This window comes from Anas acuta, chromosome 1 (genome assembly GCF_963932015.1).
Source record: "Anas acuta chromosome 1, bAnaAcu1.1, whole genome shotgun sequence".
In the NCBI taxonomy this organism is placed as follows: domain Eukaryota; kingdom Metazoa; phylum Chordata; class Aves; order Anseriformes; family Anatidae; genus Anas; species Anas acuta.
The window spans coordinates 185817253-185844771 of record NC_088979.1 but is presented as its reverse complement, the minus strand read 5'-3'; the positions used below and the strand labels follow the sequence as shown (position 1 = coordinate 185844771).

The 27519-nt window shown below is 37.1% G+C and overlaps 1 long non-coding RNA gene across 1 annotated transcript; it reads right to left on the bottom strand.

The window, feature by feature from the left end:
• Positions 1–3257: 3257 nt before the first annotated feature.
• On the bottom strand, positions 3258–14687 carry LOC137850319 (uncharacterized). The gene is made up of 3 exons (XR_011092469.1): positions 14644–14687; positions 3808–3890; positions 3258–3623 (listed from the first exon to the last, which is right to left on the bottom strand). It is a non-coding gene; the product is annotated as an uncharacterized lncRNA (long non-coding RNA).
• Positions 14688–27519: the final 12832 nt, after the last annotated feature.

Sequence of the window (27519 nt, the reverse complement as noted above, 5' to 3'; positions counted from 1 at the left end):
CCTCTTCTGGATGCATTCAAGTACCTTAACATCCTTTCTATATTGTGGAGCCCAGAACTGTACGTAATATTCAGGGTAAGGTCGCAACAACTCTGAATATAGTGGGATAATCACAGAATGGTTGGAATTAGAAGGGATGTCTGGAAGTTGTCTGGTCCAAACCCTCTTCTCAAGCAGGGACACCCACAGGTTGCCTGGCACTTGGCACCACTGAAAAGAGTCTATCTCCATTTTCTTTGCACACTCCTGTCAGGTATTTACATACATTGATAAGATTCCCTCTAAGCTTTACCTTTCCCAGGCTGAACAGTCACAACTCTCCCAGCCTCTCCCCATAGGAGTGGCTTTAATTACCTCTTTTTACCAGCTGCATATGCTGTGTTTAATGCACCCAAAAATGACCTCTTGGCTGCCAGGATGCACTGTGTAAAATGACAAGGAAAGATATCAGGAAAAGAAGAAGGAAATAAAGAGAGAAGTACATAGGAAAGAAAAAGACCTCAGAAGAAGACTTTGCTCATTGAAATGTAGAGCCCAAGCAAGATAAATGAACACAGGTTGGATAACATACAAATGAGAAAATCTGAGAAACCCACAGAATTCAGTCACTCTCCTTGCTCTACAGGTGTGTGTTAAATAAAATTAACAGGGTGTCCAAGTGGTTTTGGTAAATTAAGGAGAGTTGCTGGCTATTCAAAAAGGTATTTCCCGAGTGATTCATGACTGTAAGTGCAGTGAGGGACTTGTTCAATACTCCTAAGAGGTAATTAATTTGGCAGCAACTGAGGACAGTCAGCAGCTCACTGGACTAGGCTTCATACAGAAAGGAGCCTCCAGTACAGGACATTTTTAGAACACTTTCTTAATCATCAGTGGAGACTAAAGATCCCCTGAAATAACTGCAATATTCATCAATTGCTTGTTTTGAAAAGAACAGTTTCTGGCAGCCAAAACTGTAACATATGTATTCCACCATGACTAAGTTGGAGAAATAAGGCCTTATATTGGCCTTCAGTAGTGAAATGTTCACTTTCTCATATAGGTAATTGGCCTTTCTAGAGAACAGCAAGGACACAAAGGAGACTAGAGTAAATTTAATCAGACACATACTACTGTTCTTTACTTTGTTTAAGGCTTCATTTTGACACAGCCACATGCTGTAATTCAGAGAAAAGTTAGAATGACCTGCAAAGACTATCATTGCCCAGTTTAGGACTTGAATGTGCACAGCACTTCAGAATTACACATTTTGAAAGAGCAAATTCATTAGAATTTGTTGGGGGTGGGGAGGAAGGGATGCAATAATCTAAGACTAATTCAGTGGTAAGCTCTATGTGTCTACAATATACAAACAACTCCAAAATGCAGGTGTTAAAACTTCAAAAGAAAGATAGCCTCAGCTGTTGCATATAGCTTTAATATGTTCCAATATAATCATGTATAATAAGAAAAAAAATGCTATCCAGGAATAAATATACATATACATCCTGTAAAATAACAGTTACAGAAATGCCTTTATTGGCAAGGAACAAGAAATTCCTATGTTTATATAATGTAGTTGAGATAACAGCATTGCTGGAAACTTACTTATTTCACATTTTAAACTATACTAGGTATAGTCTTAATACAGTATAAAAGCAATCTCAGAATACGGGCTTTTGTTTTAAGACAAAGAGGGGGAAAAATCATCCATGTTTAATACAGACAACAGGTCAGTTAAATTTCAATTTTGTTTCAATTCATTACATAGCAAGTCAGAGGAAACCTTTTGATTATTACAGTTAATAGAAAGTATTTTATGTGAAAGTATTTGGTTTATTTTCAGCTTGCTGTAATTCATACATCATGAAATATTGCACTCTGTGGGATACAGGTCACATTCAAAGCTAACTATGGTCAAAAGGAATTTGTGTGTGTATATATGTCTATATCAGCATTTCCATGGGCATCAGAAACTGTGGTTTAGTCTCCAAATTGATTTTTGGGGTGAGGGTGGGGAGGTGGGGTTGTTATGTTAGTTTTAATTTGTTTTGTGTGTGTGTGTGTGTTTCTTTTTTGTTAGTTATTTAGTTAGTTAGAAGCTGATGGCTGATGAAGCAGTCTCACCACTTTGAAAATTAGCATCTCATATTTTTGAATTGGTAAACTTATCCTCTGATGTGGGGCAGAAAATAGACAGCCTGGTTTACCAGGTGTCAGGTGCCTGAGCATGCCAACAGACCATAACTCCCTTGACCACATTCACCTGGGATGCTCTATCAGACACCCCTGGTCACAGACCCCAGCCCTTGTCCAAGCTGCATGCCAAGGTGCAGCAGCACCAGCAGGGCTGTGCTGCAAGGAGGATGATCTCAGTACTGCAGGCACTGCATTAGAGGGATGGTAGCTCTCTGCCTTCAGGGAGAAGGCCAGTATGTCAGTGCCAGCAACAGAGTGTATGTAGAGACTGAACAGGGTTTTCTATAAACTTTTTGTCTCTAAGATGAATATATGGGCTATTTGCTCCTTCTTTTGTTTATATTTTTTTTATTTTCCACAGCAGAGCATGAATACACTATAACCTTTTTCCTGTTCTTGAATTTTTAGTCAGCGTGAATTCTTGCTTTTACTTATAGCAGAAGCATATTCCCTTCAAATATATGATGGGAATACTTCCACTTCTGTTGGAGATGTTATACATAGCTTAGAAGGAGTTGATATTGTAGGACATTTGCTGTTTTCTCAGTACCATAGGTGGACATAGCTTATAAACGCAGTACAATGCTGACATAATGGATTTAAAGAGATTGCACTTTTAACTCTGCTCTTATTGTATCTTTTTCTAATGTAAGCTTTTACATTTACATTAACAGAATAAGGCTCAAGGTTTAAATATTTGATGATGGTTGTAAAACAAGTGGGATATTATTCTCTCTCTAAAATGTTATGATTTCTGGTAATAGAGTCACATTTTGTAACGAATAAAACTTTTAATAATTTCTAATTTTTTGGCTAATAAAATGTATTTCATTAAATTGCATAATTTCAATTCTTTCTGTGTCTCATTTTTATTTTTATATCCATGACTGTAGCTTTAGTCTGCAATTTAGTAATAACTTGTGTTTTTAAATATCTCCCACCTTCATCTTATTTTGTTATAAAGTCCCAATTTTTACTTTTACTTTTGCACACATATACACATCTGAGCTGCATTTAATTTTACTGAAGCAAACAGTGATTATAACCTTTCAGGTTCTTCTTATAGTGTTTTTTGTGTGTGTGTGTGTGTGTGGGTGTGTGTTTCTGTTTTGTTTTGTTTTAATATATATCAGGAAATGGACATCTTGGTTCAGAAGTATTACAGAGATGCTTGCTGGAACACTATCTTTTATTCTACCCTCATACTTGATGTTTTTCTTTCATTTATTCTAATTGTTCATGAGACTTTTTTTTGGTTGGTTGTTTGTTGTGCTTTTGTTTTTGTTTTTTGTAATTTTTGAAGGGTTCAAATTCTGATTCTAGTCTGAGCAAGGACAACTCTCCTGAAATTCCGGAGTTGCCTCTATTTCTGCTAGAGTCAACATGTGGTATTTTATGATGGACTTCACGGCTTCTAATGACAGCACATATCATTCTAATGTGACCTGGAGAGAAATAAAATAAAAATAAAATAAAAATAAAATAAAAACAAAATAAAAATAAAAAATAAAAATATAAAAATAAAAATAAAATAAATAAAAATAAAATTGTACTGTGGCAGAGTGGGAAAGAGGGACATACATACTCAAATGCATGTATTATTTCAGTAGAGGTCAAAGTTTTACTTACCCTAACTCAGAAGCTGTACAAATAGCCACTCTTTTTTCCAGGAGTCAGCTCAAACACAAGTCAGTGGACATATTTGTGGATACCTAGAAGGTCAGTAACAGGTGAGTGAGTATTATGCAGAAACAGTGAGAGCATTTTCAAGAATAAGTTTTCTCCAGAAATACAGTTGAGACTCTTCCTTGTTCACTCTGCACATGATACAGCTCCTGCTGATGAACTAATTCACCCTATACAAAACAACATGTTTTGTGGACACTGTCTCAGCATGTCTAGAGTTTTCAGAAGGGATGCTACTTCCTGGAGGTTCACACATCACTCACATAAAGCTGATAATGATTGTATCATACAAGAAGTACTATTTCACTCCATTACCTTTGTGTCTGTGAGCATTGAGAATTGCCCCTAATCACTTTGAAAAACATGTTTCTTTCAGATCCCACAAACTTTCCATTATTTCTCATGATTTTCAATCCTTTTCATTAAGCATATGTGGATACTAAAATACTCTAAATTGACCTGTGCCAATACATTGTCATACAAGATAACTGGATAAATAATAATCTAATCTAGTAGTCTTAATCTAATTACAAAATTCAACTCCATGCATTGGAAAGATGTCTTACTGTAAGGCAGTCCATCTCCTATGTGAAACATGTCATGATGTGTATTATGAACTCCTTTTAGAGGGGAAAAAAAAAGGAAAAAAAAAAAAAAAGGAAAAGAGACAGAATTGGTGTGAGTGCGATTCTGGTTTGACCAGAGGGTGTTCACTTGGGAGACACAGATTAGGTCCCATGGTCACTTTTGGTGGGTTAACCTTGGCTAAGATCCAAGATTTAGGAATCACTTTTTACACAGTCTTCCAGGTGTTACTGCAGGTTTTTGCATTTTTCAGTGCACTGTAAACATATGCAGTCAGAGACAAAGACTGGAGAAAAGACTTACACTGCCTGATTTAGAACATCACAGACAGAGGGTTTTCATTTCCACATGGAAAATGAAACAGAGGGGTTTCATTTCCACACAAGGAAATGAAACAAGTCCAGAGGAAGGAGCCTCTCCCTAAACAGTTCAACTGGAAGTGACCAAAGGAGCTGGAGGATTGCTTTTCCCATCATCATGTGAATACTCAATGCATTCACAAGAAGTAATAACCTCTACTCCAATTCTATATACCAGGAGGAAAAATAATAATAATAATAAAATAAAAAAATAAAAGTCATGTGAGATATATTAACAGAACAGCTTTCTTATGGGTAATATGAAATTTCCTGATAAGAAAGAACAGAAATTAAAAATTTTATTCAAGCTCTTTCTTTCAATGCTTCCAAAAGCAAAAACATAGCTTTCTTCCCAGCTGGATATTTCATTTTGGTGTAAAACCTTTTTGGAAGACACTGGAGAAATGGAAGTTCCATGTTACTGTTATGCACAACACAGGGAGAAGGAGAATCCAGAACATTTAACTTTTCTAGCAGTCCACCAACAGTGAAAGGATCATTCCATAAGACTGTAAGAAGGGGGAAAGGAGAAGAAGTTATAATCAAGATGATAGGTATTTTACTCCCTCAGTCTGAAAGGCACGGAAATGCAGCAAAATCTGTGTCAGGTTATAGCGTAACATAAAAGCCATTCCTCAGCAGAAGGAAGCAATTCAACTCATAATTGTAAAGGACATAGTCAAGCTTACTGGATTTGGCATTCGGTAGCAGTGTAAAGGGCTATTAAAATATGGGTCTCATTCAAATTCCTATGACAGGACAGAGACATAGAACATTACAAGGTTAGGTCATGGCAATTTTCATGGTAGACTTGAGTCCAGCAAGCCAATCAATCATCCAATACATTTAAGATTTTAACTAAACTAAGCTTGAGATAGAGGTCTACAGTTATATCAAAGATAAATGCATGAACAAGTGTGGAAACAGATTTGGAAAGAGAAAAGGAAAAAAAAGAAAAAAGAAAAAGAAAGAAGAGAGAAAAGAGGAGAGGAGAGGAGAGGAGAGGAGAGGAGAGGAGAGGAGAGGAGAGGAGAGGAGAGGAGAGGAGAGGAGAGGAGAGGAGAGGAGAGGAGAGGAGAGGAGAGGAGAGGAGAGGAGAGGAGAGGAGAGGAGAGGAGAGGAGAGGAGAGGAGAGGAGAGGAGAGGAGAGGAGAGGAGAGGAGAGGAGAGGAGAGGAGAGGAGAGGAGAGGAGAGGAGAGGAGAGGAGAGGAGAGGAGAGGAGAGGAGAGGAGAGGAGAGGAGAGGAGAGGAGAGGAGAGGAGAGGAGAGGAGAGGAGAGGAGAGGAGAGGAGAGGAGAGGAGAGGAGAGGAGAGGAGAGGAGAGGAGAGGAGAGGAGAGGAGAGGAGAGGAAAAAAAAAAAAAAGTAAAAAAAAAAAAAAATCACCCATTTATCACTCATTTTTGTTCCAAAAATTTAACAATGCATCACAGTGTGAAAAAGAGAAGTCATGTTTATGTACATTTCCACAGCATAAATATCTAATAATAAAATCTTCCTACATTAATATTTTGTTTATATTTGTAGTGGGTTTATGTGGCAAGGTTTTGGTAGCAGGGGGCCATAGGGGTGGTTTCTGTGAGAAGGATCTAGAAGCTGCCCCATGTTTGGGAAGGGCCCCATTGTTTTCCAGAGCTGAGCCAATAAGCGATGTTGTTTTACACCTCTGTGAGAGCATATTTAAGACAGGGAAAAAAAACGCTGCGCCACACAGCAGCTGGGACAGTGAAAGGAGTGAGGAACAGCCTTGCAGGCGCCAAGGTCAGTGCAGAAGGAGGGGGAGAGGTGCTCCAGGCGCCAGAGCAGAAGTCCCCTGCGGCCTGTGGTGAGGACCATGGTGAAGCAGGATGTCCCCCTGCAGCCCATGGAGTACCACGGTGGAGCAGGGTTCCATGCTGCAGCCCGTGGAGGAGACCACGGTGGAGCAGGTGGCCTGGCAGGAGCTGCTGCCCGTGGGGGAGCCAGGTTGGAGCAGTTTTCCCCTGAGCGATGAACCCCGTGGTACGGACCCATATCTGGAGCAGCTCCGGAAGAGCTGCTGCCTGTGGGAAGCCCACGTCGGATCAGTTCATCAAGGACTGTGTCCCGTGGGTGGGACCCCACAGCACAGGGGATGAGAGTGACTGAGAAGGAGCGGCAGAGAAGAAGTGCTGTAGACTGACCATAACCCCCATAACCCCATTCCCCTGCGCCGCTCGGGGGGAGGAGGTAGAAGAGGAACCTCAGTTTGTGTCAGTTGTCCTGGCTATGTCCCCTCCCAGCTCCTTGCCCGCCCCTAGCCTACTGGTCTGTTCTGGGGAACATGGGGAGATGACCTTGGTGCTGCACCAGCACTGCTCAGCAATATACAGAACAGTAGTGCATTATCAACGCTGTTCTAGCCACAAGTACAAAGTACAACACACTGTTAAAAGGAAAGTTAACTCAATCCCAACCAGACCCAGGAAAATTTCTGTTTTCCCCTCCCTGTTTCCCCTCCTTTTCCCTTTAAGTCGTTTAAAGAAAGAAAGGGGGGTTAAAAAAAGTTTTGACTTCTATCTGCAAAAAACACATTACTCAAAAGCCAGACTCAGAAAGCAGGCTTACTGAAGTTTCAAAAGCTTATTACTTTTCCATTCCCACAGTATTTAATAATATTTTCACAAGATTAAAGGACTACAGAATCTGTGACTGATAATGAGATAAAGCTACATATACCACCAGTAAACACACTGGAAGAAAACATTTTAGAGGCATCCACACGTGGCTTCAGGTGTTTGCAGTGTTAGCTACTTAGCTCCCTTTCCTGTCAGCTGAAAGAAGTAGATATTTTTAATCACAGGTCCCAAGGACCTATTTTAATTTTTTATTTTTTTTTCAGGATGATATGAATTAAATCCTCTAACCTGTAGTGAATAGATCAAATGAAGTTGTCTACCACTGATCAGATAAAACCCATCCCCATTATCCCAGATACATGACTGATTCAAACATGATTAGTGTTTGGAAGGAATTGCTTCCCACTGGATACAGATCTTTTGAGATTAGATACATCTCTCCTTAGAAAGACAAAGTAATGGAGAAAGTCATGTAGGTCTATGGATAACGTAATCCAAGTCCTCCTTGCTTTTCTGATAGCATGCTTGCGGGTTCTGGGATATTTTTCTGTTCAAGCTGTAACAAACATGCACCAGGGTATTTTTGGAAGATGAACTTCCTGTCAAGCACAAGGATTCTTCTTCATCTCTTAGTAATAAAAGCTACATGCCAGAATATTGCTGTTGACAATGAATCATTATTCTCTCATTGTTTTGTAGCTAGATCATCATAAATGAGAAAGATACTCAAAGAGCTGTTTCTTTCCAAGACGAATGATATATTTTTTCTCTTGATTACTACTTGTTATAATAGCAGAGCTTCTGCTGCAGAATGCCTAATTAGGTAATTTGCAGAGTTTTTATTATATGTTGTTCTTTATCAAATGACAGCAGCTACAGAGATTAATAAAGCTGTCAGCTGTGGGTAAATTCATAAGTGATTATTTCAATTTTTATTCTCAAGTGATGCTTATTAGCATATTTTCTTTTTTTATTGAGGAAAATACAGTGGATAGATTGAGTGGAGTTATCTCTTTAACATGAGTTAGCTTCAGGTTTTGTTGAATAAAGTGTCTTCCCTAGAGATAGGTCCAGTAACAGTAGAATTTTAACTAACTGGTAGACACAGTGTTATTATTAGTATGGACTACATATTTAACTGGCAATACAGACAATCACAAAATGCTTAGAAAAGGGAAGGAAAATTCAGCTGCAATTTTCATGTACACTTAGACTAAATATTTGCTACAAACTGTATCCTGTTGTTTTTCTTTTTTTTTTTTTTTTTAAGTACTTAGAAAAGTGAAAGAATTCATTTAATTATTAATATACTTTAAAGCCCAAATTAGTAAGTATTATATTATCACCCCTTTCTTAACTCAAGATTGTAAGTCTTTAGTTGCAAATGTTTATTAAATAGCAAAAGCCATTAATTTAATTTTGAAAAGAATGGTATGATCATACCAAGTGAAATACAGCACTGGAATTTTTATTGTTGGTTACAGTGGACCCCATAATTCATCTTATGTCCCTGCCTTCACCTAGGCATTCATGTCTAGTGATGACCTCACTCTGTCACTGGGTGATTCTTAATTTAGACATTGATGCTATAAATGGAATCAAGAGGAATAGAAATGGATTTGCCAACATGAATCTTGTCATAGAACAGAAACCTTAAATTTAAAGACAGACTAGTTTCATACTTTTATAGTAAAATATAATTAGCAATTATCGGTAAAACTGAATTCTCTCTCTGATCTTTAAAACATCACATGAAGCACAGCTGCAAAGTATAAATCTTGGTATTTCTTAGTTGATAAAAAACATAGGAAGATTTAAAAGGTCATAAAATTATTCTACTACTAAAATAGAAAACAGAGACAGAGAATCATATATTTTCAACTACACTACTTGCATATTGTCTGTTACCTGTTACCATAATAAATATTTGTATTGCGTTTTCATTTTTCTGGCTAAGGAATATCAGTAAAAACTGCAAAAGGTCTTTTTTTTTTTTTTTCCTCTTGTGGGAAAAAAAAATCATCCAAAATAGAAAAAAAAAAAAAAGAATTCATCCAAAGCTTATATTCTTTTATTTGGAAGTAGTGTCTTCAAAAAGCATTAATTGAAATGGTAAGCTTTATAAGCTTTACACCTTTTTGTACTTAAACTTCCAGGAAAATAAGGGTAGTTTGTGGGTTTCTCTCTTAAGGAATATTCAAGATTCTCCTGAGCAAAACCCCACTCTAGACTGCATTTCTGTCTCACTTTTTAAAAACAACTGCATTTGTGTGTATATGTTTGTACAGCAACAGAGGCAGGCACTAACTTGCAAATGAACAAATACATAAGGTATTTTGGTTTGTCTGGCTTGCAATGTGTCTAATTCCTCCTTCTGCTTTCTTTGCTCTAAAGGACTTCCTTACTCATAAGCATATTACCTTGTATTAAAAAGAAAATCTGTAAACTATTTACATCTAGAATCTTTCCCTCAGCTCATTGATCAAATTATTAAACGATTTAAGCCATCCAGATTCCCATTCCAATAACAGGAACTGATCAAGTATGACTGATGAAAATATTAATAGAAAGCTCATTTTATTGCATTCACATTGCTTGAGGCTAAATAAGTTTGTGCAAATATTAAGCTACAGCACAGAAATATGATATATCCACAGACATTTTTCAAGCAAAAATAAGTTACTTTCAGTAAATGAACTGTTCTTTCTCCACAGGATGAAACTACACAGATTCAGTGCAAGGTGATGTAAATGGTGTGCAGAACTCCATTACCTCTGAAGAAATCCAAAAAGAAGATTTGTTTCAGGAATTACTCAAACTGACGAAATTTGTTTAATTCACTATGGCACTTTTCAATGATCACACTTTTGCTTTACTGTGCTACAGTCCCACTTCCTAGCAGACTGTGGCCATGTCTTTATTGCATCTATTCCTTTAGCACACACTGACGGTCTTACTACTCTGTCATAAAGTGTCAGGCTCAGGTTTTCCAAGTCTACCCACAGCTAGGACAAACGAGATCTGAAAGGGGAGCAAGGAATGGATACCTCAAGGATTCAGCTTTAATCAGCTTTCATACACAGATTGCCTTGAGTGTAAACAAGTGCAGCCTACCATGTATCCCATCTAATTTTATGACATCATCAGTCACAGATAAATGCAATGGTTTGGGAATACTTCCTTTCTTCCATTTAAAGGTTGCCAGTCCTGCCTGTTACACAGATATTGTGGATGTCCACAATCAAGTCTTCAATTTACACTGGGCTTTGGCATTTACACCTGGCATTGGCAAAATCAAGTATGGTACAAAGTGTGTTTGCTTTAAGGGATTAGAAGTTCCCTCGTTATCCTGAGTCCAAGCTTTTCAACTACATCTGGGTTTTGCATGGGTTGAATAAAAAGGAAAATGTTTTTGCCGCATGTTCCCCAAATATCCCTGAGTTGATTGATAGCCAATATGGCTATTTGAATAGAACTGGATTTTCATACCATCCATTGGTTTCATTGATGATGACAAAACTGTATCAAGTTAATGCTCTCCATCTTGACCTACAATTGTTTCACCCTTTTCTAACACCATTTATACAGAAAAAATAAATAAAGCTAACCAGGTGTGCTGGTTATAGCTAAACATCTACCTGCTGATGTTTAGCCAATCTGAGCAATCCCTTCTACATTAACATTTAACAACACTAAGTCTTGTAGCACAGGAATTTGCAAAAAACTTGACAGAGATACATTCAAAAAAAAAAAAAAAGTAATAGTCACTTAATTTAATAGGAAATTAAGTGATTAAATCACTTAATTTAATAGGAAATTAAGTGATCAACATTTACAAAAAATACTCTGACAAATAAACATCATTTTTAATGAAACTGCAATATATTTTAACAAAATCTGGATCCAAAGTAAGTTGTTTTTTTAACGCAAATTACTTAAACATATGCAATATTACAGATATGAAACCTTTTGATAGGTTGTTTAGAAAGCTGGCACACTTAAATAAGTTTAAAAATTACTTGTAGGTGTACAAAAGGTGTCTGTAAAGAATACTGTAGCATAAGCAGTGATGAAATGGTACTAATCATGCAGTGGTCTGTGTACTTATAACTGATTTAAGAAATCGCAAGATAATTATAGATTTATTTGAAAGTGAATAAAATGCTTAAAATAAGCAATGACTAGTGAAGGGAACAATTTATTAAGATAGAGAAGCTTGAAATGCTTGATAAGCTTGTCATTTGCAAACAATGCATTTTACAGTATGAATAAAATTAAAGTTGAGAAAGAAAGAATGGGAGCATTGATTACAGAATGGTATATCTTTCCAGTCATTGATTAAGTTGCTTCAAAATTCAGTTAAACAGTTGAAATAAAGAATATGGCATGAAGAAAAAAAAAAATATATATATATATATATATATATATATATAGGTGAATAAACAGAAAGATGCGAATTAGAGATGTCTGAAAAACAGAGCCCAGATCCAGATCTAATATTGACAATTCATGAAATACAAGATGGAAAGGCCAAACAAATTTCAGGGTAATAATAAAAGGTAGATTTTTATCCCTGAATGTAATTAAGCAGGGCAATAATCCAACGTGTTGTGGTGAATTTTCCATCAGTTGTACTTCAAAGAAACTTCACGTAAGTAAATTCTCTAGTCTGTACTATGCAGGAACTTCAATTAAAATCATCATGACAGTCTGTAAGCCAGCAGAGACTGTCCGTTGCTAATGTCCATTAGCAAATGGGAGTAAGAATACAAGTGACACTTTTGTGGTATATAAGTGAACTCAAATGGAAAAATTTAATTGGAACAAAATAACCTACTGTTAAAAATATATCTATATTTGGAGTAAAACGTTATCTTTTATTTCTAAGTCATTTATTTAGGCTTTTTACAATTGGATAAAGGAAAAGAGGGTAACAGCACTTAAAAGTATATTAGAGCAAAAATAAATTTTCAAGCCATTTTAGAAAGTTCTGCTTGCCATTTGGGAGAAAATAACAACTCAAAGCAGCTTCATAATAAGTAAAGTGCTTTTTCTATAACTCAGGTTTGTCCCATATAATTTTGTTTCTTCTTTACTTCTTCTTCCCACACAGGATTAAAGTAATATATATATATTTGTTTGTTTGAAACCTTTCTTTGCCTCTTTTATCTTGGATTTAACAGTCAGAAGATAAACCTTTAAAAGGAGGCTTATATTGGAAACTATGTAAACATAACTGTAATATGCTCATATTACATGTTATCCTATCATCCTATTCTTTGCAATAGGCACTGAAAACATTTTAATGTTTGTTTTCATACCTGTGGGACTCATTGGCTTTCATTTAGAAATATAATTTATATAACTTTGAATACTATACCAGTAATGTCAGGTGTAATTAGTTTTAGCTGGTAGCTGACCTATAAATTTTTGTGGGAAACCACCAACAAGGTAAAATACAGATTTTTTTTTTTCCTTTTTATAGCTAAGAAATCTATATAGCTAAAAATAATATTTTGTAGGTCTCAGGAATGAATAATCGCTAGCGCTCTGTTGCTGTGTTTTTATAGTCTTCTATGAAAAATGAGAATACAAGGCATTTTTAGCATAAATCATGATACACATGGGAATTGTGTCAACAGTGTTCTCTCTGAAAATATTTTATTTTATTTTATTTTATTTTATTTTATTTTATTTTATTTTATTTTATTTTATTTTATTTTATTTTATTTTATTTTATTTTATTTTATTTATTTCAGTGAGCTGATTGGCTTCTGTGTGTATTTGGAATCCCATGTTATGGTCTTAGGAGCCTTGCATCATTGTTTCCCATTTTTGGGAATCCCCATGGATTTGGGCCATTTTTTGAATCAGTTTGATCAAGCCCTTAAAAACGAAGCTATCATACTCATCAGAATCAACAATGACTTGTATATATATATATGCTGTGGTGATAGAGACTTTTAAAATTATTTTAAAATATACGTAATAACTCAAAATTAATATAGAAGCATATTAAGCATTAGAGTGTCATAATGAGCAAAATATATATATATATCAATATAAATAATTATTTTCAAACACTGAACTTAATAGTGATATGGTAGAAATTTAAACTCTGAAAACAGTGTTCAAACTTAAATTTTATTTACTTCTAATCTGGGTTGGACTTTCTTCTCAGCAACACAGAAAAATCCTAGACACTTTGTCACAAATACAGTAATTAGAAATTAAGAATAAACAATTAGTAATTATTTTTAAATTATATTTTTAAACTAAGAAGGAAATATTACTATAATATATTTTAACCTTCTCTACAGCAGGCAAATCATGTGATAATTTCTGCATCAAGCTCATCATTTTGGTGTAAGACATAATGTATCTCCTTAAATGTCATCCCATGTTGATTTAAAAATTTCAAGTGATGGAGAAATTATTCCATCATACCCCAAAGTAATTTCTACCACCAGCTACTTGTCCCCATTATTAAAAGGTGTCTTAATAGTAATCTGCATTTGAATAGCAAAAGCTTCCAGACACTTCCAAACACTTTTGATAAAGTATGCTTTGAAGATGAAAAGTATTTTATGATTGTTAATTAGTACTAGCAGTGGATAATTAGTATAGACAATGTCATTAACATGTTCAAACAAGGGGATTAGTTTTTCAGCAAATATATCTTTTTTGTGTTTTTATTTTTTTTAGGTTAACAACATCACTATTTTTCCACATAATTTTATTTGGAAAAAAATAGAAAAGACAATTAAAATCTCGGATTTACTTCATAATTGTAAAGAGACTTTTTTTCTAGTCTCTCTGTATGCGGATAATTCAGATGCAAACAGACAGTGTATTAGATGTGCATAGCATGTGTCAAAAATTCAATCTATAAATGTGAATACCCATTGGTTTTAAATTCATAAATGTTATTTACACTTAAAGTAGTATTTGATTCCATGGTAACATTACTGTAAATGATCTGGGAGAAGAAAAAAAAAAAAAAAGGAAGGAAAGAAGGAAGGAAGTAAAAAAAGAAGATGAATCAAGATAGTTTTTTAAGGAATAATTTTAGGGAATAAAATAAGATTAAATATGGTAAAGAAAGGTAAAGACTTAGACAAGATAAGTGTTTCTGTTTGCAGACTTCCTTTAAGTTGCTCTTCCCCTTTTCCCTCTCCTTTTAGAGAGGTAACCAGAACTTAACTATGTAAGAACCTCACTAAAATTCATAAACTTACCCTTCTATACTCATCCTTAGGCAGATTTTTCCTGAAGTGCATATTAATGAAACATCCTAAAAGAAATGAAGTTGGTAACTTAAATGTACAGAGTTGATCATTATAAATATTTCTACACATCAAAAATCATCAAAATTGTAATAAAAATATAAAAAACGGTTAATGCTATCAGATAAGATGTTCCTTTACACTACTCCCACACCTGGAAAATACAAACCCAAGTAATCTCAGTGAGCTGATGTACGTGAGGAACCTGGGTGAGCACACACCAAGGAATGGATAAATTAGTACTCCCGTGGCAGGATTTGCTTTGTCACTGATACCATTAGAAAGCTAAAACATTTAAATTTAAAAGCCTAGCCCTAAAGTGCAAGAAATGCAATATTGACAGTCTCCTGAAGGAACAGCCTCTTGAGTTTAATGGAGTTCACTGTATAGCTTTCAAAAAGCTGGTGCTCAGAATATCAATAGAGACAAACTATTAATTCAGGCCCACAGCTCAGGTAAACAACTACTGTGTAAGAAATCTGTAAGAGAAACAAAACACTACGGAGTGGAATCCTAGATGTGACTTTACTGCTCCTCACTTTATCCAAAGCTCCAGCATATGTTAGCTCTGGCCAATGTTAGAAGTCCATCAGTCACTGGATGACAGACAAAAAGGGCAGAACAATTTTGACCCTGGAACCAACTTCTGGTATTTACCCTTTCACCTCATTCCAATAGCAGGTGTAAATAAGCTTGTACATATATTTCTGATTTTCAGACTTCATGTTTTAGCTGCTTACATTTCTAATTTCCTAGAGTACTGGGTGCTTAACAGTGTTGAAGACTATCAAGTTTAAGAGGGCAAAAATGTTTGAGAGATCTGAATTTGTAAATACTGGAGCTGAAGGAATACAGAATAATCACAAAGCACTTCATGCACTTTGTTTGCAGGACAATAATTTTGCAATTCATTATGTATGTGAAACACCCATGGGATGCAATTTTGTCTCTAAATTCCTTATGGAGTACAGTTAGATCTAGTAGGTAGTGCTTTTCTATTGGTGCGATCAATAGCATAAGTCCAAATATCAGTATTGTTAAAGTTGGTGTGGTTTTTTTTTTCAACTTTTTAAAACAAATGAATACATTATTATCTCAAAAACAAGGGGAAAGTAACCTCTAAGAAAGTTCGTGTGTTCTAAAATACATCTTCTTTTGACTCAAAAGATTACTTGAAATTTTGAACTCTTAAGGTTGCTTCTATAGCAACCTTGACTATCCTTTTGATAAAAATCATTATTTACTAGTAACACAGAGAATTCTATTTCCTCAAACACAGAAAGGCTCTTATAGGAGTAGATACTGACCTAAGTAGCATAGAGCTACTCAACTTCATAACGCAGGTGCTCTGCTTTAATTGTATCAGCAGGGTGTGAAACGAGGACAAACTCTTCATACAAATTCACACCTCTTGTGCTTTCTTGCTACCTTCTCTCAGCTTCTGTGATCTCACCTTCATTTCTTTTTGTCGTGGTTTAACCCGGCCGGCAGCTAAACACCACGCAGCCGTTCGCTCACCCTCCCCCCTCCCTCTCTGGGACGGGGGAGAGAAATGGAAAGTGAAGCCCGTGAGTTGAGATAAAGACAGTTTAATAAGACAGGAAAATAATAATAACAAAAAAATAATAACAATAATAATAATAATAATAATAATAATAATAATACAATGGTGATAATAGGAAAGTAATAATAATATGTACAAGCAAGTGATGCACAATGCAATTGCTCACCACCCGCTGACCGATGCCCAGCCTAACCCCGAGCAGTCCGGCCCCCTCCCCCCGGCTAGCCACCCCTATATATTGTTTAGCATGACGTCAGATGGTATGGAATACCTCTTTGGCTAGTCTGGGTCACCTGTCCTGGATCTGTTCCCTCCCAGCTCTTACTGCACCCCCAGCCTGCCCATTGGCAGGACAGAGCAAAAGGCTGAGATGTCCTTGGCTTAGTATAAGCACTGCTCTGCAACAATTAAAGCATCAGGGTGTTATCAGCACTCTTCTCATCCTAAGCCAAAACACAGCATTCCACCAGCTACTAGGAAGAAAATTAATTCTGTTCTAACTGAAACCAGGACACTTTTCCATAAATGGGCAAAGTTTATACAAATATAGACGATGTTGGATTAGTCCTCCTACTCTTACACATATTATCAGTCCTCAGGAAAGCCCACTGGAGGTCAGCCTCTGCTAAAACCTTGCTACATGGCAGTATTTTCAGCCATCTCTCTACTATATTGACCTGTGGTAGTGCTTCATAACTTCCTGTTAAGAAAGCTGAAGCTTCAAAATGAACAAAGAAAGCATACTTCACTACACAGTGCACAGTGTACCCATGGAACTCATAGTGATGAGATGCCATGGATGTCAAAAATACAAGTACTTATAAAGACAGCTATAAAGATATTGGAAGAAAAGTGTGCTGAGGAATGTTATACAGAAGATGCAACAATTTCCACCTCAGGAAATATCTACATTACAGCTTTTCCAAACTGAGGACATATGTCTAGGAAAGCATCATTCTATACATATCCTTTTTTCTAGAGATGGCTACTATTAAAGATATGGTTCTGCACTGAAGGGGTATTTAGTCTTATCCAGACATAGTAATTCTTATTGCTGTGCCTAAACTACTGCCTATGTTTAGCGATCTAGTGATCTAGTGATATGGCCCCATATCAGAACAACTGCTGCTCAAAGGTAATTGCTTTGCCAGAGCTACTAAAGAAGCTACTGCATCCCAGAAACTCTAACTCTCCCCAGCAACTGAAAAAATGCAAGGTCAGTCCAGGATGCTTATCTTTTGTCATGTTTTATAAACTACTACTAAATAAGCATCGCATGTGGCAGAGTTGTAAAACACAAAAACAAGATATTTTCTGACATACAGACAATAAAATTGACTGTGCTCTCTCTCAGGACTTCACAGTTTTCTAAGACGCACTACAGAGTGTATCTCTGTAAAGTTGTTCTCTTTACATAAAATATGGTTCAGGAAACTGTTTCCAATGATACAGACTTGTAGAAAGCTCTTGTGATGTCAGTGAGTCTCTCTGTGAATGCAAGCAGAAGATCGTGATTCAGCTGCAGTGTCTGTCTCTGCATGCTGGCACAGAAAGGTACTTCCTATTGTGCAAGTAAGAAGAAAGAGTTACAGTTGCTAAGGAAAATCAGCTACAAAATTAAGACACAACATTTCTAAGGGACAAAACAGTCTTCCAATTCAGGTTTACCACAGTTAGGTAATACTCATTTTCAATATGTGGTAGCATAAAGGATGAAATATATTTCTGCAGTTTCCAATTTGTTATGCTTTTTTTTCTAAATCTTCCTGATATGATTACTAGAAAATAAGATTATCTAGCACTGATCCCTGTTCAAAATACTAGTTACTTCATACTACATATCATTTTTATGTTATTAATTTTTCATGCTAATTCTCTGACATGTCAGTTCTCTTATACTTTATTAATATTTTCTATTAATATTTTCCACCTCCACGCTTTATTTGATAAATTTAACATATTCCCCTCATACACTGTCTTCTTTCAGGGCAATTTAGATTATAGGGACTTGTAGAGACTTGACAGAAAAATAAATAAATAAATAAATAAATTCAGCAAAGCTTGTAAGAAGGAAAATATATTTTCCATCAGGATAAAAGTAAACAGTATATTTTGGGTAAATGACTGTAAGTCAAATGCCAACGAAAACTGTTATTTCTCATGGGTCTGACAGAAACCTGGGTATAAATGTTTCTGCTTAGTATGAAATCAAAGCTACACAGCAGCCCTGCTTTTAATAACCTTATTCATTTTATATTACACTCTCATCCCCCTGATTTTCACAGAGACCCAAGATACTTGGTCAGAATATTTACTTTGATATTACGTAGAATCTACCTAAAGTACCCTTAATAAAACACATTTAAAGTTATTAACATTATAAATAATTGCAATGAATCTTTATAACCAGGAAATTCAGTCTACTCAAAACACCATTAATTATCCTTGCTTCATTAAAGTGCTATTTGTGGAAAATCTTACCTAATTTAAAACAGTGTTATTTCAAATATGGAACTGCTTCATTTCTTCACTACATCTTAACCTGGACTTTGGATTTTAATATGAAGTTTCTTATCAGCCCAAAAATGACATCACTATCTACATATTGTTTATATTTATTATTTACTGGTTGTTTAGTAGAAAACAAAATTATTTGACTTCTTTACTTCTGGCATAGTGATTCTATAACAGTTCATTTAAGAATAAACTCCATTTGGTGGGGTGCTGGCCTTTACCAGTGGTTATGTACCTTTAAAGCTATCTCTAAAACACAGTCCTCCCAGTAGCCAAAGGAACAGAATATAATTTGATTTTCTCTGTTCTAATCTTGAGTCTCTTTCTCATGCTGCATGATGGTAAATAAATGTCAACTCAAGCAGCAGCAGCAATTTATATTCTTGTACACTAGAAAGTCTGCTCCAAGCTCTTAGATTTATTTTGTTCTTACAACTCTCATATCATACCACCTTTTTGGTATTTTTAGGGTTGAAAAATAGTTCCCAGAGGTCTAAGTTTCTTTGTATCATATTAATAATGTTCAGTATCCACTCCTCAAATTTGTTCTTTTTTCTTTTGTAAAGATTCTATGTTTATTCTCAGTATTAGATATAGAAGTAAATTTCAGTTGTAAACTGTGAATTATTGACAATAAAGTGGTATTCATGCCTTGTTCAAAGTCATTTTTTCTCCATGTGGCACTAAAATCACTGCCATTAAAGTCAACTTAATTTTGAAAGTTAAAAATAGATCAATATTACACTTTTAAACCAACTTTAAATGAGTTTCCAGAGCTTCTACTTGTACAGGAAAACAGTACATATTTGTTTCCACAGAAGTAATAGCTATTCTGCATCCAACGTGTACAAGCACGTCTCTTGTGTAGTACCATTGTAAAGAGGATCTTGCCAGCCTCACAAGTTCTCTGCATGAAGCTCAATTACCTTTGCTTTAAATAAGTAAAAAAAAAAAAAAAGATTCACTTTCATGTGACACATGAAGTATATGGTTTGTATATGGTTACCATTGATTAAAATCAGAAACCAGTTTAGTCGTTTCTCAGAAATCTGCCTTTCACTTTACAATACATTAACAGAGAGATTGTATGAAATGTTTTTTGAGATATTAAATATTATCTTTATATTTCATTAGAAATATAAACAAATAAAAACTGAGTTCTGCAGTACTGAATATCTTTATTGATGTCTGTCACACACCCTGGGAATCCTTATTTCTTTAGACTTCCACCTTCTCTTTTGAAGCAGTGACATTCAGAGTGTGATCTTTGTACCCCAGGTGAGCCACAGGGTCAGATGAAGAGGTCTCTAGCTGTCTCATGCATTGTATTAAATTGTGCTCCAATTAAAATTGTGAGGATAACGTATGTGTTGGTGCATGAAGGCTTTTGACTAAATTTGGACTTTTCTCAGATTATTTGGATATCACTGTTGAGGACATCTAGAGGGTACTAATGAATGCCTTCTTTACATTGTCCCTGAAATTTGTCCAAGTCATTCCACACAAGTCAGTTTTTGAGTAAAAGAAAAAGTGTTTCAGTTGACTAAAAGCTTCAGTTTCTCCTCCAAAAGTCAGATGATGAAGATGGGATACCATCTTTATAATTAATAAGATAGGTATCTGCAGTAACCCATGACTACTGAACTGTAGTTTCATGGCCCTGCAGCCACTAACAGGCTACTGTCCCTGCCCAGCCCACCGTGGGGCCTTCCCCTCACCCTGTCAAGGCCCAGGACCCAGTTTCATTTCCCTCAGGGCCATCAGTCCCTGCCCCAGCTACACCATAGGATACCAGTCTCCAGCTCCTCATACCACTGTCCTGTCCAGCCACAGTTCTGCTAAACTGGGCCCACCCACAGGCCCATGTCCCATCATGGCCTTGGCTGGTCCCCATCCCTAGGCAGGTGCACAGTGTCTGGACATCGCCCATAGTTCCAGGTTCCCATCCCTAGGGAGCTTCCAGCTCTCAGGACACCCTCTCAGTACAACTGTCTTAACAGAAAAAAAAAAAAAATAGGATCCTTCTTTATCCTCTTTTCACCTTTTCTTTCCAAACCTGCATGTTGTCCAGAATGCAACAAGCCATAACCGCTTGGCAGCACAGACCATCAAAAGTGCATCATTCTCATCTTTGCCCTCAGTGCTGACTCCCAGCTGACTGTGATTTGAAGCTCAGTGTTTAAGCCCTGATCTTGAAAGGCCAGCATGTGACTGGCCTTGGCAACCTAAAGGATGGCCTCAATCTCCCCATGTCCACCTCCCATGACAACTGCATTCCTCTGGGGAGCTGGAAATGTCAAATATCAAAGTAAGACCCATGAGTGTGGCAGACAGTTTTCTCAGCAGCTGGCTTGTGACTAAAAAGTTTACTGTGACAGAGATCAAAATGACCACAAACAAAATTTAAAGCTCAGATGTTTGACCTAGCTTTATCTACATCATGATAAATGGAAAAACATCCACTGACAAGAGGAGGCAGAGGAACATTAGAACAGATCCTCAGCTGTTGTAAAAGTGTATTGTTAGGATAAAACCAAAGGAGATGATGATTCTTAACTTATTGGTTCACACATACATATTACAGTTGTTAGAGAATGTTTTGCTGGAAAAGCTATCTTCCAACAAAATGAAAATGATGACTTGATGAACTGAAAGGCTTTTACCAGAGTATATTAATTACTCTTTAAAAGGTATCAGAAATAGCAGTTCTGCTAGTGTAACTATACTTTATTTTGACCTTATGAAATATTTTGAGTTCAATGAAGTCAAAACATGTCAACTTTTACATTAATTTTATGTAATGTAATGGTTAAACCATGTCAACTATTGCATTCTGTCAAGGCAAAGTCACATAATGAAATGGAATGTGACACCTCATGTCATAACATAATATTCCTTGGCATGTTTTGACATATGCTGTTATTGACATCACATTCCTAAAATACAATAAATTTGAAGTAATATTTTAATTGTTCTACCACAATAAATATTTCAATTTCTAATCCAATTACCAACATAACTATTTTATCTATTACCTGAACTGAGAATAAAATTTTCAGCATTTCCACCAGAATTGAATTTTTAAATTTCAAATTTTTCCCATACATCATTTCTCTAATGCTTAGATGGTCAGATACTTTAATGATAGAAATGTCACAATGGGAGAAAAATCAAAATATGTTCACAATCTCCTTGCATGCTTCATAAACAGGTCTAGCTATTTAGAATGACTTCCAAGCCTTTATAGATGTTCAGGTGCTAAAAAGGATTTATACTAACAACTAAACCGTACATATATACACCACAGTACAAAAAGGATGTAAAGCTGTTGGACAGTGACAAGAGAAGGGCTACAAAGATGGTGAAGGGCCTAGAGGGGGATACATATGAGGAGTGGCTGAGGTCACTTGGCCTGTTCAGCCTTCAGAGGAGGATGAGGGGAGACCTCATCATGGTCTACAGCTTCCTCACGAGGGGGAGTGGAGGGAAAGGTGCTGATCTATTCTCTTTAGTCACCAGTGATAGGACCCGCAGAAATGGTGTCAAGCTGAGGCAGGGGAGGTTTAGGCTAGACATCAGGAAGAGGTTCTTCGCTGAGAGGGTTGTCACACACTGGAACAGGCTTCTCAGGAACGTAGTCACTCCACCAAGCCTGTTGGAGTTTAGTGCATTTGGACTGTGCACTTAGTCACATGGTCTGAATTTTTGGGTAGACATGTGGTGCCAGGAGTTGGACTCAATGATTATTATGGGTCCCTTCCAACTCAGGATATTCTATGATTCTATAGTTCTGTGATTCTATTTCACTAACATAGGAATTTAAGTTTTTCTTCTGTAGCTTAAAGCCGTAGGTATTCCAGTTTTCTCCTTTGACAACACACAGATAATGAAAAATAGCCTTATCACCCTAAGTTATTTAAGATATTCATCATCAAATCTGTATTTATTATGCATCCATTGAGGAGGTTAATCCATCCTCTGTGGTAAAGGTATAGGGGTTGCAGTAACATCTGTGCAGTCATCCTTATACTCTCTTTACAATGTAACACAAGTCTGCATGGTAGAACTTTGTTAAGCACTGGGCATTTCAAACAAGGCCTGCAATAGTAGATCAGGGATGTATATAAAAGGTTTGTCTGATTCACTGTCATTTGCAGAAGTAACATTATTCTTAATGCTTACCGTGAATTAGGGAACACGAGAATGTCATTCTGGTCAACGAAAAAATTCTGTTGAAGCAAATAGCTCAAAGCACATGACAAGCTAGATTTGTCACTGAAGTCAGCGCAAGAAGTTCAGAGCCATCAAAGGAAGGAGCTTATATAGGATGGAGGAAGAGATTTCTCTCTTCTCTTAGTCCTATCATCAGTTTCAGTCACAGAAAGAACATGCAATTATGCACTGCATACTGCAACATTCCAAAGGTTATATATCAATGTGTATCTTACAAATGCTAATATCCACAGAGAAAGAAGAGCAGATTCACAGCTTTAGTGCATTCACAGCTTTAGTACTATGTGAGATTTTATAGACTTAACCAATATCTCAGAAAACTTGTTTTAGAAACAGCTTCTTGAAGACCCTGGGTTAAGACCAGATACCAAACTTCTATTCCGATAGAGTAATGTCCTGTTGAACCAGAGAGATATACTATAGGGAGAATCCTTCTGGCTCAGTGAATACCTGCTCCCATATCACTCAGTTCTTTTGCTAAATATACTCCTTAATAGAAAAGAAACAATAACAACCATAAACAGTTGCACAGCAAGAAAGAATGGGGACCTGAAGAGCATAATTTGAAAATTTATTAAGTTATTATAATATATTGTACTGTTAATATGTTGACATTGGTAAGAAAATTTAAAGTCTTGATGGCATCTTTTAAAAAAAATAATTTTAAAAAAAAAAAAAAAAAAAAACCAACTTTAAAAATAAGATCTTGGTTGAATCATTATCCAGCAATTTGAAGGAAAAAATCTGTTTGGTGTTTCTCGAACTGCTAGAAATGACACACGAGCATTTTTCTTTATAGGTTATGCTGATGGTAACAAACAGTCAAAAGTTTAGTAATATTTGAAAATATTCTTTTCTTGTACAAGTTATTTCTTCAGGAGGAACAGACAGTGAGTGCATAAGATAATCATGTTAAAAACCTTGTTCACCTATCTATTCACATCTTGAATTCTCATGAGATTATTCAAAGAAATACTGTTCCCATAGATAGAGGAAAACTTTCTCATTGACTTTAGTGAAATTATGTCAGAAACATAAGTGATATCTCCAGGAGCTTTTTAGTGATAAAGTCTGTTCCTCTCCTATAGCTGCAGCACACATGATAAGAATAATCTCTAACTTCAGCTCAATGTTTTGGGCTGTTTGAGGTTTTTGGGTGAGGAAGAGACTTCACCCACTGGTGAAGAAGCAGCTGCTCTGTAACCTGAAAGAATAGTTTCATTTTTCCCAGAGCCCTGAAAATTAGAGAGCAACTTTTGGTGCTTCAGGCTACATAGGACTTCTTCAAGCACCATAACTTCTTCCCTTTGCTAAAAGTTATTTTTTTTTAAATAACTAGTATCATAAAATGGTTTGGATTGGAAAGAACCTTAAACATCACCTAATTCCGGCCCCCTTGCCATGGGCTGGGACACCTCTCAAATCAGGTTGCTCTAAGCCTCATCCAGCCTGGGCTTGAACATTTCAGGGGACGGGACATCCACAGCTTCTTTAGGCAAACTGTTCCAGTGCCTCACCACCCTCTGAGTAAAGAATTTCCTCCTTATATCTAGTCTAAATCTACCTTCTTTAAGTTCAAAACTGTTACTACTTGTCCTATCACTTCACTCCCCAATAAAGAGTCCCCATCTTTCTTGTAGGCCCCCTTTAGGTACTGGAAATCTGCTATCAGATCTCCCCAGAACTTTCTCTTCTCTGGGCTGAACAACCCCAGAACTTTCTCTTCTCTGGGCTGAACAACCCCAATACCCTCTGCCTGTCTTCATAGGAGAGGTGCTTCAGCCCTTTGATCATCTTTGGGGCCCTTCTCTGGAGTCATTCTAATACTTCCATGTCCTTCTTATGTCCTTCAGAGTAGAGCAGACAGGGACATTCACCTCTCTTTTACCTGCTGGCCATGACTCTTTTGATGCAGCTTAGGATACAGTTGGCTTTCTGAATTGCAAGCGTACATTGCTGGCTCATGTCGAGCTTCTCATCAACCAGCCCCCAGGGCTATTCTCATCAGGGCTGCTCTTAATCCATTCTCCACCCTGCCTGTATTTGTGCTTGAGTTGCCCTGGCCCAGATGCAGGACCTTGCACTTGGCCTTGCTGCACTTCATGAGCCCACCTCTCACGCCTCTCTAGGCCCCTCTGGATGGCATCCCTTGCCTCCAGCACGTCAACCATACCACACAACTTGGTGTCATTGGCAAATTTGATGAGGGTGCTCTCAATCCCATTGTCCATGTCACCAATAAAGATGTTAAACAGCGCTGGTCCCAGTGCTGTCCCCTGAGGAACACCACTCATCACTGATCTCCACCTGGACATTGAGCTGTTGACCACAACTCCTTGAGTGCAATGATCCAGCTAATTCCTTACCCACTGAGTGGTCCATCCACCAAAGACATGTATCTCAAATTTAGAGACAAGGATATCATGTGGGACAGTGTCAAACACTTTGCACAAATTCAGGTAGATGATGTCAGTTGCTTTTCCCCTATCCACCAATCCTGTAACCCCATCGTAGAAGGCCACCAGATTTGTCAGGCACAACCTGCCATTAGTGAAGCCATGCTGGCTGTCACCAATCACCTCCTTATTTTCCATGTGTGTTAGCACAGTTTCCAGGAGGATCAGCTCCATTATCTTGCCAGGAGACATTGACTGGCCTGTAGTTCCCTGGTCTTCCTTTTTTTCCTTTTTTAAAAGACTTGGTTTATGTGGGTGGAGATTTTGCTGATCTGAGACTGAGGCAAAAAACTCATTGAGCACCTCAGCCTTCTCCTCTGTAGCCCAAGTAACAAGGTCTTCCATTTCCTTCCAGAGAGGGCCCACAACTTCTCCAGTTTTCCTTTTATTACTAATGGACCTGTAGAAGCTTTTCTCTATAAGTTATTAATTTCAACTTTTATGTTGTAAGGCTATAGTTTCATGTGAAATTAAGATTTATAAACTCTGAAAATAAAAAGAAGTGTTATATTCTTATCTGGATAGGAACCTGCTTTCAATAACCACAACTTTCGATGCTATTTAATTTACTGTATTTACTTTGTTTCACAAAGTGAAATATGGGATATTCCATTATTTATTTATTTAGAGGAGAAAAAAAATCAGTGTAAGGTTAGTCAAACAGGTTGCTCAGAGAGGCTGTGTAATCTCCATCTCTGAAGGTACTGAAAACACCATAGGATGTGGCCCTGGGCAACTTGATGTGCATGGCCCTGCTTTAATATGGGGAATTGGACAAGATGGTTTCCAGAGGTCACTGCCAACTTCAGCCACTCTGTGATCCTGTGATCTGAGGAACTACTTTTTGTTACAGCACAGTAAGAACCACGCCAGGGAGCTGGGAGCTGTGTGGGTCCCTGGGAGTGGCAGGGCAGGGCTTTGCAGACAGGACTCATCCCACCCTGCCAGGGCAGCTGCGGGCAGCCCCAGCTCCAGCCCTGGGCACTGGACATCTTCCTGGGGAAGACTAAAACGGTTGTCATCCCACAGGTGGTCATGGCTCAGTGGAGCCCATAGTCAAGCACACGGCTGCAGGGTAGCGTGATCTGTAGATCATGCAGGGTCTCAGCTGAAAGCAAGTCCCTGAGGCTGGGGGTCAGCCAAGGCTATGGCAGCCCCACAGTTTCTGGGAGCCTGTCCCCAGTGTCACCACATGGAAGGGGATGCCCACAGCTGTGCTGGCTCTGAGTTGTCCCCAAGTACAAATGACACCTCCATCTGTGAGATAATGGAAGTCTCCTAGTGTACCCTGAGTTACTATTGCAACAAATACATACTTTCATTTTCCCAACAGCTAAGAGCCATTAACTCTGCTATCATGCTCCTGAATGCCCATCTCTGCAGTGTCTGAAATACCACAGATCTCAGCCAAGACGAGTAGTGGGAATTCACAAGCAATACAACTGTGCTGTGGAAATGAGAAAAAAAAAAAAAAAAAAAAAAAAGATGGGCTGAAAGAGGGTGAGAGACAGTTCAAGGGTATTCTTATACTAGACCAGGCAGGCTGAGACAGAGGAGTCCCTTACATAAAGAAACAAAACCTAAAATGTTTCCTTGCAATGATAAAGGGTATTTGAATGAATTGCTTGGGGACATTGAGTGGGTCTGCCCATATACATTTTGGGAAAAGGTAACTGCTGTGAAATGAATTCAAATCACTAGGCTTTGAACTCAAAGGTCATAAAAGTCAGTGCCACAACTTGGAATGGGATTCCAGTTTCTGACCAGATAAATTATTTCAACATGGAGCATGCTCAGCTTCAAAGTGCACCTACATAATGTCAAATGTCAACTTGATATATATAATGCCAAATGGTAGCAGTGGACTAGACCTACTCATTCCAAGCCTACATTTTTTGCTTTTTGCTTTGAGTAAAGCTGGCTCCAAAAATAAGCAAACAGCAGCACCATCAGTTTTATGCACATTTGGAAGAGGTTGCATAGCAACAACTTTGTAGCTGTCTTTCTTCCACTTGGAAATTTATTAATGTCAGAGTGATGGCTGGGATTAATTACTTGGTT